The sequence below is a fragment of the Rousettus aegyptiacus genome, unplaced genomic scaffold (genome assembly GCF_014176215.1).
Source record: "Rousettus aegyptiacus isolate mRouAeg1 unplaced genomic scaffold, mRouAeg1.p scaffold_m13_p_5, whole genome shotgun sequence".
NCBI classification, from domain to species: domain Eukaryota; kingdom Metazoa; phylum Chordata; class Mammalia; order Chiroptera; family Pteropodidae; genus Rousettus; species Rousettus aegyptiacus.
The window spans coordinates 63,502,070-63,516,202 of NW_023416308.1; positions in this window are offsets into that span (position 1 = coordinate 63,502,070).

Genomic DNA, 14,133 nt, shown 5'->3' on the forward strand with positions numbered 1-14,133 from the left:
TTGTGCTTTGATCTTTTTTTTTCTTCCTTTGCTAATACTAGCCTTAGTTTGTTATTTTTCTAGTTCCTTGAGGTGTAAAGGTAGGTGATTTTTTCATAATGTAGACTTCTATCACGATAAACTTTCCTCTTAGATTTGCTTTTGCAGCATCCTATAGGTTTTGATATATTATGTTTTCAGGCCTAGTTGCTGACAGCTTCCCTTTTGCTTTCTCAAAAGCATTACTAAAGCTTAATTTGTGGTTATCTCTGGCCTACAGATTAAGGCCAGCTTTCTGCACATGTTTACTAGCTGTCTGCCAAAGCTCACTCTTGCTGCAGTCTGGACCACGCACACGGGATGGAAGGGTGTGAGTGATGCATGTGGGGCACTGGAGGCACCCAGGAACCAATAGGGATATTAATACATGAGGTGCCCCAGTGGCTTGTGTTGGGGTCTTCTGTGGAGTCTGTGATGTAATTAGTAGGATCAGTGTCCCATTGATGCATTCCCAATCCCTGGTTGCTGTCCTCCCAGCCACTTACACCCTCCACCCCTCAACCCCAACCACCTTTATGCAGCTCACAGCTCAATACTCTAGATGAGGAGAAAGAAATTGTCTTCTTAGACAGCATCCCATATAGATAGGGAAGCCCAGCACTCATATGCACATACTAGCTCATTTGGTTCTCAGCCTCCGTGCTCCCTAGGGGCTGAGGACCAAATTGTTCCTTTTGCCCTCTCGAATGAGTCCAATCTCAATTTTTTTTTGCTCCAGTGATGTACTGGAACTTCACTTATCCTAGATCTCCACAAAAGCTCTCATGTCTGTGGCTGATTGCCTAAGTCAGTATTTTTCAGGGCTCCCAGACTACTTTTGCTGTATGACATTCAACCTTCCTCATTGTGGATTATGCATATAATATACACATATATACTCAAGCAAATACTATATATAGGCACGTATTTTGCACATCCAGTTTTATAGTTAATTACACATTTGTCTGAAATTAAGTGTAGATTATAAGAAATAAATATAGTCAAATATGTTAAAGTCATTTAGAATAGGTTGACTCTTAAGGAGAAACATGAATAAGTTTCCAGATATGTTTGAGCCCTAAATCAAGAAAACATCACATATTTTTTTTTCATTTCTGTGAATCTTTATTTAAAAAATAAAAAAAAAGTATTGCTAAATTGTATACATTAAATACTTTTTATATCCACTAGCAAATGACCTTTATTGACAAGAGTACAATGAGAGCAACAAGGAAAGCCTTGAAATATTTGAATCTATGCCGCTATTACTTCAGGGAAAGAGGACGTATTTATTTAAATTATTAGCTCATGGGCTGCATAAGTAATCATTGAGTATGACTGCTTGGTGGAAAACAGCTTTTTCTTGAATCCATTTTTAAGTTTTATATCATTGGATATGCCGTAAAAAAAAAGATAAGTCTCAAGATACCATTCTTGGGCTGTATTTTTTATCAGACAAATGTTTCAAAAGAGGTGCATGTTGGACATGCTGTGAATTAACTGGAGAGTAAAATAGACAACTTTCATACACTGTTTTATTTCCAGTCTTAGTAAAATGGAGATAATTTAAAAAGAGGCTAGTAATATACACTTCTATTGTTTTTATCACTCTGAATATGTGGCCTTTGTTTATTTGACATAGAATACCTCTCTCTGAAGTGTGAATTATAATTTGTTATTGAAGTAATGAAAAGGAAGAGAAATAGTACTTAGCTACTAAGATTTAAAAATAAAATTTGGAATAAGATAATAGCCAAATATTGATTTGAGAAAGTACATTTCAGTGAGTCTGGAGTATTGAATTTACACAGTTTTTTAATATAAATTTAAAGGTTCCCATTTTCCACTAAGGCTTAGCCAGAAACTTTAGAGTCAAGGGAAGGAAAATATGAGTTAGAAGAAAAGAGAATTTGAAGCAAAAGAAGCTCCTTCCTGGCTCTGGGGAATTCTGAAAGGGATAGTTTTTGGTAATGATCCTAATGCCTTTGAGGATTGAATTCCCTGGTGCCAACCAAGGATACACTGACCTAAACTAGCCTTTAGTATATTTCTTTCTTTTTTCCCCAAAAATTTGGTGGCAGGGAGGTGGAAAGACAGGTAATTCAGGGAAAAGCATAAAAATTTCTCTCTCAGTTAACTATGCCTATAGGAACTGTGGTATATCACACCAGAAGTCGTCACTTTGTAATAGTTGCTTCTTTCACAACTTCCTAAAGGAAATAATCATTTTCCCCCAAAATTTATCCATAACGAGCTCACTGAATGAGTCTATGGAATGATACTTGAGAAGCTCTCTAATGGAATGAGAGGGTAGGTTTGGAGTCAACCAAAATATGTCAAAGAAATTACATCTTATATGGTATCTACAGTCAATGCAAAATAAAGTCAGTAATTACAACTGGAGGAGAAGGAAACTTAAAATGTTAAAACAAAGGCCTAGGTGATAAGAATACAAATACAGATACCTAGTCTAGCATCACTATTTAGTATCTGGCTTATAAAAAGTAGAACTCATAAAATAATCAATATCCTAAAGCCACTTGAATCGAATTATGCCTTAACAACTCTCCCTTTTCATCCAATTTGATTAAAGTTCTATGACTGTATTGACTGTTTTAAAATTAGAGATCATATACCTCACACTTAAAATACCCTCATTTAAAGGAAGCCCATCTACATGGTTTAAGTACTTAAACCTACAGCAATCTCCAGAGCTCAGGTGCACTAAGTAGTCGTAGAATTAGTGACAAATTATTATAAAACCCTACCTTCAAATATAATGTAGCCCCACAAAATTACTACAGCAAAAATACTTAAACATAGCTACTACCTTTAGGATAGTCTGAATCAGAATTCTGACAGGATTCCTAGAACCACTAGGAGAGATTGTTACAAGACTCTAGTGGCTGAAAAATGTGTAACAAAATTTCTGGAAATATGTTTCAAAACTAAGAATTATCTGTTCTTAATTGAAAATATATAAAAATAAGTATAACATAACCATATCACATTGAATTTCATGCACATTTTTTAGTCATGACAACACATAAATGTTTCGAGTTTTCTAATTTCTGTGGATTCATCCAAATGCAATGTAAAAATAGAATGTTTGTATTATAACACATCCCTAAGGATGGAGGTATGCAAAGATGACCAACACATTTCTTGTCATGTGGAACTCACAGTCTAGTGAGACTTAATTCATAATACATAAAAAGTAGATAATGAAAAGAGTAACCCTTTAGTCTATTTTCCCTATGAGTAACCCTTACCTCTCTTTCAAATGTGCTATCTACTCAAGACTAGTGTTTACATTATGAAGATGAAAGAAAAAATATCTATCAATATAGTGCCACCGAGATGTCTTCTGGTTATTCTTAGCCCCTGTAGATTTTAAGAAAATGAACCCCACACGCCCACTACCCACACACAGCTTTAGCTCACACACAGAAAAACAGGTTATATATTTTATATAAAGTACACAAATATTAAGTGTACAACATGCTAGATTTACTTATTTATACACATATTCATGTAATTAAGATCAAGATAAAAAGCCAATGCAGTGCTCCAGTAGGTTCCTCATGCCCCTTCTGAATTGATATCCCCCAAAGGCAACCACAGTTCTGATTTATCTTTTTATAGAATAGTTTTGACCAATTTTGAACTTTATATAAATGAAATAATATGATATGAATTTTTTTAAACCTGGCTAATTTTTCTTGTGTCTGGGAGAATTCTCCAAGGTGTGTATAGTCACAGTTTTGTTTTTTTAATTTTAATTGTTATATATAATTCTGTTATGTGGAATACCACAATTTATTCATTTTACTTTTGATAGGTATTTGAATTGTTTTCAGTATTTGTTTTTTTAAGAAGAAAGTTTCTTTCAATTTTTTTACATCTTTTACCTAACATATTCATATCGTGGGCTTTTTATTATTGCTTTAATGTATATGCTGTCACAGTAATGCCCCATTTGCAGTTCTATATTGGTTATAATTGATTATTTTTGCCTTTTCCCCATTTTTTTGATTAATCCCATCAATGTTTTGGCAAATGTATTTACAGATAATCAATTTTAGATATCTTGAGCTACCCTAAGTTTGTGTGTGCATGTATTTTCTTTCATTGATTTCTGCTCTCATTTTTACTGTTTCATTCTTAACATTGGGATTTTTATTTTCCTGTTCACTATATGATAACTTCATGATAGAGCATTAGTGATCATCGGTCTGCTTTTTTTTTCCCCAATGTAGGCATTTTGAGCTATACATTTCCCTCTATACACTGTTGTAGCTGCATTCCATTGATTTTAAAATGTAATAAAACTCTTGTTTTCCTTCTGTTCAAACTTCTGTAATTTCCAGTTTGGTTACATATTTGAACCTTGAATTATTTAGAATTTTTCTTAAATTCTAAGAAGATCAGGTATTTCAAGTAATATTTTTGTTGTAGATTTCTGGCTTAGTAACATTGTGATAGGATAATGTAATCTGATCATGTCAATCATTTCAAATTTGTTGAAATTCACTTTCTAACCCAGAATATAGTCAGTTTTTAATATGTACCATGCGTGCTTTAAGAGAATGTATAATTTAGAGTTTTGTAGTTAGATATTCTACAACTGTCCATCAATTGATGATTACTAAGTGTACTGTTGATATAATCTCATTAAACAATTTTGTCTGCTTTTTAAAAAAATTGAGGTATAATTTACATATAACATTGGGTGAATTGAAGGTGTACAATGTGTTGACATGATACATTTATAATTTTTAATATGATAAAAACCATACCATTAGCTAATTTCTCTATCATGTTGCATAATAATTTTTTTTGTGTGTGTGGTGAGAAAAATTAAGATCTAGTCTCTTAGCATCTTTGAAGTTTATAATATAGAATTGTTGGCTATAATCTCTAAGTTGTGCATTAAATTTCTAGGACTTATGTACTAGTTTCAAGTTTATACCATTAAACATGTACTCAATTTGTCCGCCCCTTACTTAGCCCCTGACAATGAGAAAAGTTTTAAAATCTCCAAATATATTAAGGATTTGTCTATATCTTTCTATGCTTCCATAGTTTTTGCTTTATATGTTTATGTTCGATGATATTAGATAAACATTTTAATTATACCATTTGTTGCCATATGAATTTCTTTTGACTATAATTTTTATTTTTGTATCCTTTTACTTTCATTCTTTATGTTCTAGAACCTAAAACAAAATAAACTTGTTTTTAAAAGCCCAGTTAAAAATTTTTGCTCTTTTTTTACACTACTCTTACTTGTTCTACACTGCTTTTTTCTTTCTTCCCTTTCTCCTCTCCTCCCTCTTTTCCTCTTTTCCTCCTTCCCTTCCTTTCTTTCAAAATGTTTACTGTTATCTGAACTCAAGAAAAATGTTGTTATGAAGTGATAAAGTACAAACATGAATGATACTATGTTAAGTTAAGCAAATTACATTTAACATTTAGATTTAGGTGGAAATTAATATTAAAATAATCACTCCACTGAGACATTTATTTAAATAATGTGACACTAATTTTACGCTATGAATGCTTACATTATCAAGAAATGGAGTTAAGAACCAATGATTAATTACACCTACAGGTAAAAATAACCCTCATCTTTTCATAGTTATCATAACTGTAAACACAAATATTGATTTATTAGTATTTCCAGAAATCACTACAGCTACATGTTCTCTTAAAATGAAAGAATCAAGATTACCCAGGGATCTCTATGAAACTATACATTTTAAGTACAAAATAAGCAGTCCAACCGGTCTGGGACATAAGGTAACAAAGAAAGGGAATGTGACAAAATTTTTAAGAGGCATTGCTTGTAGTTGCAATCATCAATAAAATTTGCATCTATGAATGTTAGCAGAGACATCAAATTTTAATGTAAATTGATTATCCACAGACCATTGATGACTACTATGCCAATGAAAAATAACTGTGCAATTTTGATACATTTTTCTCCCAGTTGTTGATGGAAACATGAGCCCAGGCTGGCTACTAATAATATAATTCATTATGGCAACCACTTGAAATAGGATTGAACTAGTGAACATATTTAAGTTATCTAACAAATGTATACCAGAAAAAACTTTTCCCATACTTTCGTACAACTCTCCTACTAATTAGACTTTGTTGAAGCAGGCCACATTCGCAGAATCAGACCTATTATGTTTCCTTTAGCCAAGAAGTCATAACTGTCATTTGCAGAAGAGTTTTGTTAATGCAGAGCCATGTTGCTATCTGCTTTTGGCACTTTCTATATAAACCTAACAAGATAGCGAATAAAACTATTTAACCACATTCAGTGTCTGGACCAGAAGAGAGATTTCCGAACGGCTTACAAAAGTTGTGAAAGTCCACAATTGAAAGCCATCTTTGTATTTCAAGTTTTTAATTTTATTTCATAGCAAATAAAAAATGTCATAATGAAGGATAAGAAGTATTGTGTTTGTTATGCTCAGAAAATGCATTTGTCATTAATGCGTTTTCCATCCATGTGGCACACATTGTGCTACTTTCTGTTTCTAAATTTTACGATTTCATTGAGCCACTTTAGTGATACTGTGTAAGACACTTAAAGGTCAAGTGATTTAACCCAGATGTGAAGATTCAACCAATTGAATTTTTCTATTTACATATTACATTTGAAAAATAACATTGAATTTGGTTTATAAATACTTTGTTTTAAAATTCTGTTCTTACCATAAACTTAAACTACATAAAAATATTAAATATTATTTACCTATTCTCTTTATTCACTATTTTTCTTTATCCTGATATAAATTACATTATCTAACTTCATTAAAATTTGATTTAAAATTATTCTTTATTTTATAAAAGTATTTATAAAAATTTTTACACAGAATTCCAAGGAAATCAATATTCACTACTATGGATTGTTATTCTTTTATACATAATTTGCATATAAGGGAATGTGAGTTGCTAACAGAAGCAGTCCTGAACATGGTCAAAAAGGAAAAATAGAAAGGGAAATTATTTAAAGACAATACTTTAAAATTGTTAATTTATGAAAAATAATGTACAGATATCAGGAATTTTTTTGAGTTTACAATGACATTAGCAAGCAAATAATGCAGATAAAATCAGCAACTGCCAGCATCAAACTTGTTCCCACTGATCCTGTTTGGAATCTATTCTAGATGTACCAATTCATTTTACTGCAGACTACTTCTGTGACTATCTGACTTTATCTTGTCAGACATGAGCTCTTAATAGATCTGAATGTCTGGTCACTTGGTGTCCCACGGTCAAGTGTTCTCTTTCTCCTGTGATCTAGTAATATGACAAGGTCTTCTGTAAGAGTATAAAACACCCTTATGCAGATGGCATAGCCTTACTCTAAAATCTTAGGGGCCAGCATTGTGATTCCCCCTCTGGAACTTTCTACAAGCTCCATATCACATTTCTCTCTACCACTGATCCCTCCAACACGCTATGGTTCCGTGTGTGATACGTCCCAAGAGGCAGGGCTGATGGTACTGTGGCCACACCTACTACAGTGCCCTTCTCCAGACCCCATTCAATGCTGGTAGTCATTTGTGCCAATATTCCTAGGAATACATTGTATCAGGAACGTAAAGAGAGCTATCAGGCACTGCACTTTGTTGTAGGCCATGCAAGATGAAGCAATTTTTTTTTTTTTTTTTTTTTTTTTACTTTGGATGGGGTACATTGAACTCTAAGACCATAAAAACTGAAGCATTCAGTCCATGAATCTTCATGCAGTTTCTCTTCCGTCTTGTATGTTTTATCAAGTCTTCCATCGTATTAACCACTTTGCTTGCTCTGTTCAATCTACATGATGTCGTCAATATAGTGGATCAGTGTGATGTCTGATCTCACTCACAAGAGATCCAGACCTCTTTGAATTATACCATGACAGAGGGTAAAGGTGTAATCATAGCCCTGAGACAAAACTATAAATGAATTTTATTTTCCATCCTACACAAATGCAGACTGTTTCTCATTCTCTATTTATTTGTAATGGAAAAGAACACATTTGCCAAACTAGTGGTCACATACCATGGACTGTGGTATAAACGTATGGTTGTAATACATTCAGCAGAAGAGTTGTGATCAGGGCTACTAAACAGTAAAGTTGGTGATAGTCTGGGATCATTCTTCATTGGGTTTCTGCAAGGCCTAGGCTGACACGTTGTTAAACGATATATTCTAGGCTCTACCTCCCCTGCTTAATTTAGGTATTTAAGGATGGCACTTAATCTCTGCCATTCTGGCCTACGTGAGTGTTTGCATTTTGGGTGAGGACATTTAGAGGTTTTTATTTGGTATTCCTTACAGCGATAGTTCTTACTCCAAAGACCAGTCACCTAAAGTGAAGGGAACTTTGGTGGCCAAGTCAATGAATTTCAACAATGCACTCAGGGACTGAGAAAATAACCACTGATGGGTCCGTGGACACAGTGAACTGAACTTTAAACAAGGTTTTATTCTTAAATTTGTCATCAGACTCACATAGGCTCCAACTACAAAGTGCCGTTGTGACACCGAGTCTCCAGAGATAAATGTCAGTTCAGCTCCTACATTCAATAGTCCTAAGACTGCCTTGTCATTCCTTTTTTCCCTAGGTACAGTTACTTGAGATATTGGCCATAGGTGGCTATGGGAAGGGACTTGGGAATCATCATAGTATGTATTCACCTGGGTACAGTAGAATCCTTACCCTAAGGACCCCAGCTACCTTTTTAATAAGTGGATTCTGGATCCTAAAATTGATTTAGGTTTTAGAACTGAAAGTGTCATTTTTTTTTTTGATTGAGTGCCCTGCAGTCTGTTCCTTTATTCTTGATTTGTATTTGTTGTTTTGGTTTGTGTGTGTGTATGTTTTGTAATAGATGTTAAGTAGCATTCTTGTTGGCTGTTTATCTTTATAGATACCATGCACTATTAACCCTCAACTCCCTAAAGGCTGCTCTTTTGATATTAGCTGTTATAATTGTAGATTCCTGGTTTCTGATGGTTAAAGTGTGCCCACCTTGCTTCTATTATTTTGTTATGTCCCTTGAGTTGGCTCTGACTCCTGGTGACCCTACAAATGAGTAATGTCCACGATATTCTGTCCTCAACCTACTCAACTCCTGTAGACTCATGCCTATGGCTTCTTTTATGGAGTCAATACATCTCTTAGTTGGTCTTCTTCTTTTCTTTCTGCCTTCTATATTTCCCAGCATTATTCTTTCTTTTCTTCTTCTTCAAAGATTCCTGTCATCTCATGATGTGTCATTTATGACTCTAACGTGTCAGTCGTAATTTGCTCTAGGACCCACTTGTTTGTCAACCTGGAGGTCCAGGGTCTCCAATACCATATTTAAAAATGAATATTCTTTTCCTATCAGCCTTCTTCACTGTCCAACTTTCTCATTCATACATAGCAATTTGGAAACATAAGGGTGTGGATAACTTTAGCCTTGGTCTCTAAAGATACATACGTTATTTTAGAAATTCATTATCTCCATGAATGTTAATGAGAGACTAAGTGACTCTGTCATATAGCCAGCCCTAGCTTGAAGAAAAGAGTCATCACAGAACTTTTTAGTGATATCAGTATCAGTCCACTCCAGATGTCTGGTCAGTGGTATGTATTCCAAGCCTTCTAATAGAATATAACTTAACCAGTGGATCTTCTAGTTTTACATCATGTATAACTTTCCAATATGACCACTTCCCTTAGTCTCTTTATTTCTTCTTCTATCATGTGTCAGGACAACTTTGATACACTGAATATTGGCTATAATTATTTTCAGGTCTCTAAGAGTCATTAGTGAATTTACTCTATTTTCTCAGGCCATTACAAATGTGTTAAATTCCATATTTTAAACAAATATCCCTAACACAATAATTATTATCCAGTGTTATACTCTGGCTTCATTGATCAAGAACCCTCAAATTCCAATCCTAGTAGTGTTCCTCCTGGCTCCGCCTGGTATCTGCCAACTAGTTCTAGAAATTATTTACATCTGTAATCTCTTTATCTAATCACCAGAACTAATATATCTAAAGCTGTATTATACTGGTATCTAACCCTTATTTTTGGCCTGGCAGCTAGAAAAGGTGATAGGGGACAGCCATGGATGGGGCATATATCACTTTAGGGGAGAGATTTCTGCAACATTCTAGTACAAGAAGTTACCTGACCCTTCCAAGAGAAGGGTAGGCCACCAGCTCAAGAACAAAGAGTATAGGTAAAGGTAAATGGTTGGATAGTCGACATCCCAAGGGGAATTCATTCATTTGTTCTTTTCTGAGTTTTCAGGATCATAGGTTTTCCCCTCCAGGGCACTCATCTTTGCATAACAGGCCTACCTTGACTGAACATTCAAATGTCTTTGCAGCTCTGTTAACTCTTAAAAATTAGGTCTTTAGTCTGTTACTCAACTGCATCTAACCTTCCACTATAGGTGATGAGGGCTTCTTTCTAAGCTGCTACAGAAGCTTTCTAGCTCTTAATTAGCCATTATCAGCATTTATTTTATTATTTTTATTTTTTAAGGGCATTAATGCAATTTAACAGTAATCATCCAATTCCTCCCTCTATAAAGGCATTATTTTCTTCATATTATTTAAAATAGCTGTATCATCACACCTGTTACATTACCCACTTCTGAGCAGAAGGCAGTCATTTCATATTTACCCAACCATTATTCATTGAAGATTTTCTAATTCAGTCATTCAAATTGTATTCAATTGTCTCAAGTAAATAATAATTGAGAGAGTTAGCCCATGATGGGTTTGCTATGAGACAAGAGCTTTTAAGTTCTTTCAGAATTGACTTATGGGTTATATATCAACCCTTCAAAAAATATTATCTAACAAGAATATGGTAATTGAGGTGAAAGGTTAGAGAATACTGCTGGCATCTCAAGACTAATCTGTCTTGTTGAAGATTATTGCAAGTTGTATCTGAATGTCTCCAGTAAGTCAGAGTTCATGATGTTAGCCTAGGATAGCTTGCTGTGGAGATAGATGGATCTAAGTCTATACAGATTTCCTAGGCTCTCGCATCTCTTCAATTCATATTTAGAATGCAGTCGGAACTATGTACCACAACATGAGCATCCAGAAGACCTCGCTGAGCTTAATTAATAACAACAGACTGGCTGGCTGGTTTCATAGACAGATTAGTTCAGTAGAAAAATGGTACCCATTAATAGCTATTGAAAATGGAAAGGACTATGTATAGAAAAAAGATTATAGAATGTCAGTCAGTGTAACTAACAATGTAACTAGGCCTACTGTCCTGGACGAAGAAAAGGTTTTAAAACATCATTTTAAAAGGTTGCTCAGTGAATTTGGATCTCACTTCTATTAAAGTGTCTGGTAATGTTGTATATATCTGAGAAAGCTACCCAGCAGCATCCTCCCTAAAAGAAGAAGGGAGGTCATAGCTGGGAGCTTTGTCAGGTACATTAAATGTCATGGTAGGCTTAGAATCCAGGTGTGTATTGTCTCCAGATTGATGTCTTTAATCAGTAATATGTTACTGTGACTCTCGCTGTAGTGAAAGTAATGAGGGTTTCTACTTTGAAAGTACCTACAAATGTAACCGAAAAAACAAATGAAGAATATATTGAAGATCACAATTGCAAATATGGAAATATTTATCAGTGGCAAGATTAGCTACAATGGTATAGATAACACCTTGAGGACTTCAGGGCTTTTTATAAAATTATTATTACAGAGCTATGAGCTTTATAACCAGTAGAGTTCATCTGTCCTCCTCTGAATATTAATGGCTTTGATTTCGTAAGCACCTGCAGTGGTGATTATGTGGGTAAAAAGGGTAAAAATGTATTAAACTGAATGTGAAAATTGAACCATTCTTATATGTAAATATTGGTTTATAGACAACCAGATACAGTAAAATGTCAAGGTTATGTAAAAAATCCAGATCAGATGGGAGTAATCAAAAAGAGAGAACTTAATTACTCTGCCAAGGATAGAAATCAAGACCCAATGTCAGAGACCCATAAAGGAAGAGGAAATTAGATTGAAGGAACTACAGTTTTCTGTGTATGGAGAAGGTAATTTACATGAGAATTTATAGAAAACAATCCTAAATTCTTAAGGGTTTAACACAGTAGAGGTAAATTTCTTTCTTATATCATAGTTTAAGTAGATATTAGGCAGATGTACTTCCAAGTGGCTACTGAAGGGCTCAGGACACTTCTGTCAATTGGTTTTGGCATGCCATAGAGTTTGCTCTAAGTGCTCTGCTTCAGCTGTCCAATGGCTAAAGAAGGAGAAAGAGTATTCAGAGAGTATTATAAAATGTTATACAGTCCAGGTCTTGAAGTAGTATCTATTGCTCCCATTCATATCCTATTGCTAGAACTAATTATGTGGCCCGATACAGAATTTGTCTTTACCACGTCAGTCATCATTTATATGAGAAAGTTGAAATAAAACACAAAAAAGTAATGAAGACTAGAATAAATAATTTATAGAGGCCAAGTGAGAACAGTATATATTTAAATGGTCTAAATGTGAAACTTTGAAAAAGATAACAGCCGACAGATGAGAAGGCGAAGAGTAGAAGGTAGCATCGATATTGATTGTATAAACTGAATATATAGTGTTGTGTAAGCGTTAGGAGAGTTTTGTAATTGCTTACAATAAACGACTTCTGAATAATCTAAAGCTAAAACTAAAAAATAATTTTGGTTATAAATTTATATTGAATTCCAATTGTGATAATTAAGTTTTATGCTACATTTAAAAAGCAAGTTCATTTTAAGCTTTTTATGAATCACAAACTTCTGTGAAAAATGGTAAAAATTATGGAACCTTTACTTAGGAAACTGACAATACACATGTACTTCACAAAATCTCCATTCAATTTCTATGAATTCTGAAGTATTTCACATTCCCAAGATAAGAATTTCTGTTTTAGCACATGGAAACAAAACTAAAAACCTTACCTAAGATGCATATTTATGTTATATTGAAAACACTAAATTCTTTATGTACTTGGAGAATTTGAACTTGGATTAAAGTATTTTCAACTACAATTTAGAAAATAGCTCCCAGGACAAAACTATCATAATTTCAGAGAATCTGATATCATTGAGATTGAGGAAGCGATCTCTATTCAAATTAATATTTTTTTACTGATTAAAGATAATTAGTTTTACAGAGACCTCACCAAAGAAGGTATACAGAGGGAAATTTGCATATGAAAAGATTTTCCAAATAATGTCATCAAGGAAATGCAAATTAAAACAATGAGATACCATTACACACTTATGAGAATAACCAAAATCCAGAACGCTGATAACACCAAATGCAGCCAGTGTGTGGCGCAACAGGAACTCTCATTTATTGAAAGACAGTTTGCTAATTTCCTGCAAAACTAAACATACTCTTAGTATATGATTCAGCAACTGTACTCTTTGGTGTTTACCCAAAAGAGTAAACTTATGTCCACATAAAAACCTGCATGTGGATGTTTATAGAAGTTTTCTTCATAATTGCCCAAAGTTGGAAACCAAGATGTTCTTCAGTAGGTGAATGGACAAGTAAACTGTGGCATATGCAGAAAAAAAGAAAGCTATCAAGATTGGCTTAAACAAGCTATTGAGCCATGAAAATACATGGAGGAAACATAAGTGCATATTACTAAAAAAACAATCTGACATAACTATATGATATTCAAGAAAAGACAAAATGAAGAGAAAGTAAAGAGATGAATGGTTGCCAGGGATGGTGGTGAGGAGAGGGATGAGTAGGTGGAGTATGAAGGATTTTTAGAGCAGTTGAAATGCTCTGTATGACACAGTAATGGTAGATATACATTATTATATATTTATCTAAATTCACAGAATGTACAGCACCAAGAATGGACACTAATATAAACTATGGACTTTGGGTAATTATAATGTGTCAGTGTAGGTTCATAATGGTAATAAATGTATCACTTTGGTGGGATAATGGAGAGGCTGTGCATGTGTGGGAGCGAAGGGTATATGTTAAATCTCTGTATCTTTTTTGCTTTGAACCTAAAACTTATTTTAAAATAGGCTTTAAAAAAACAATATTAAAAAAAAAAAA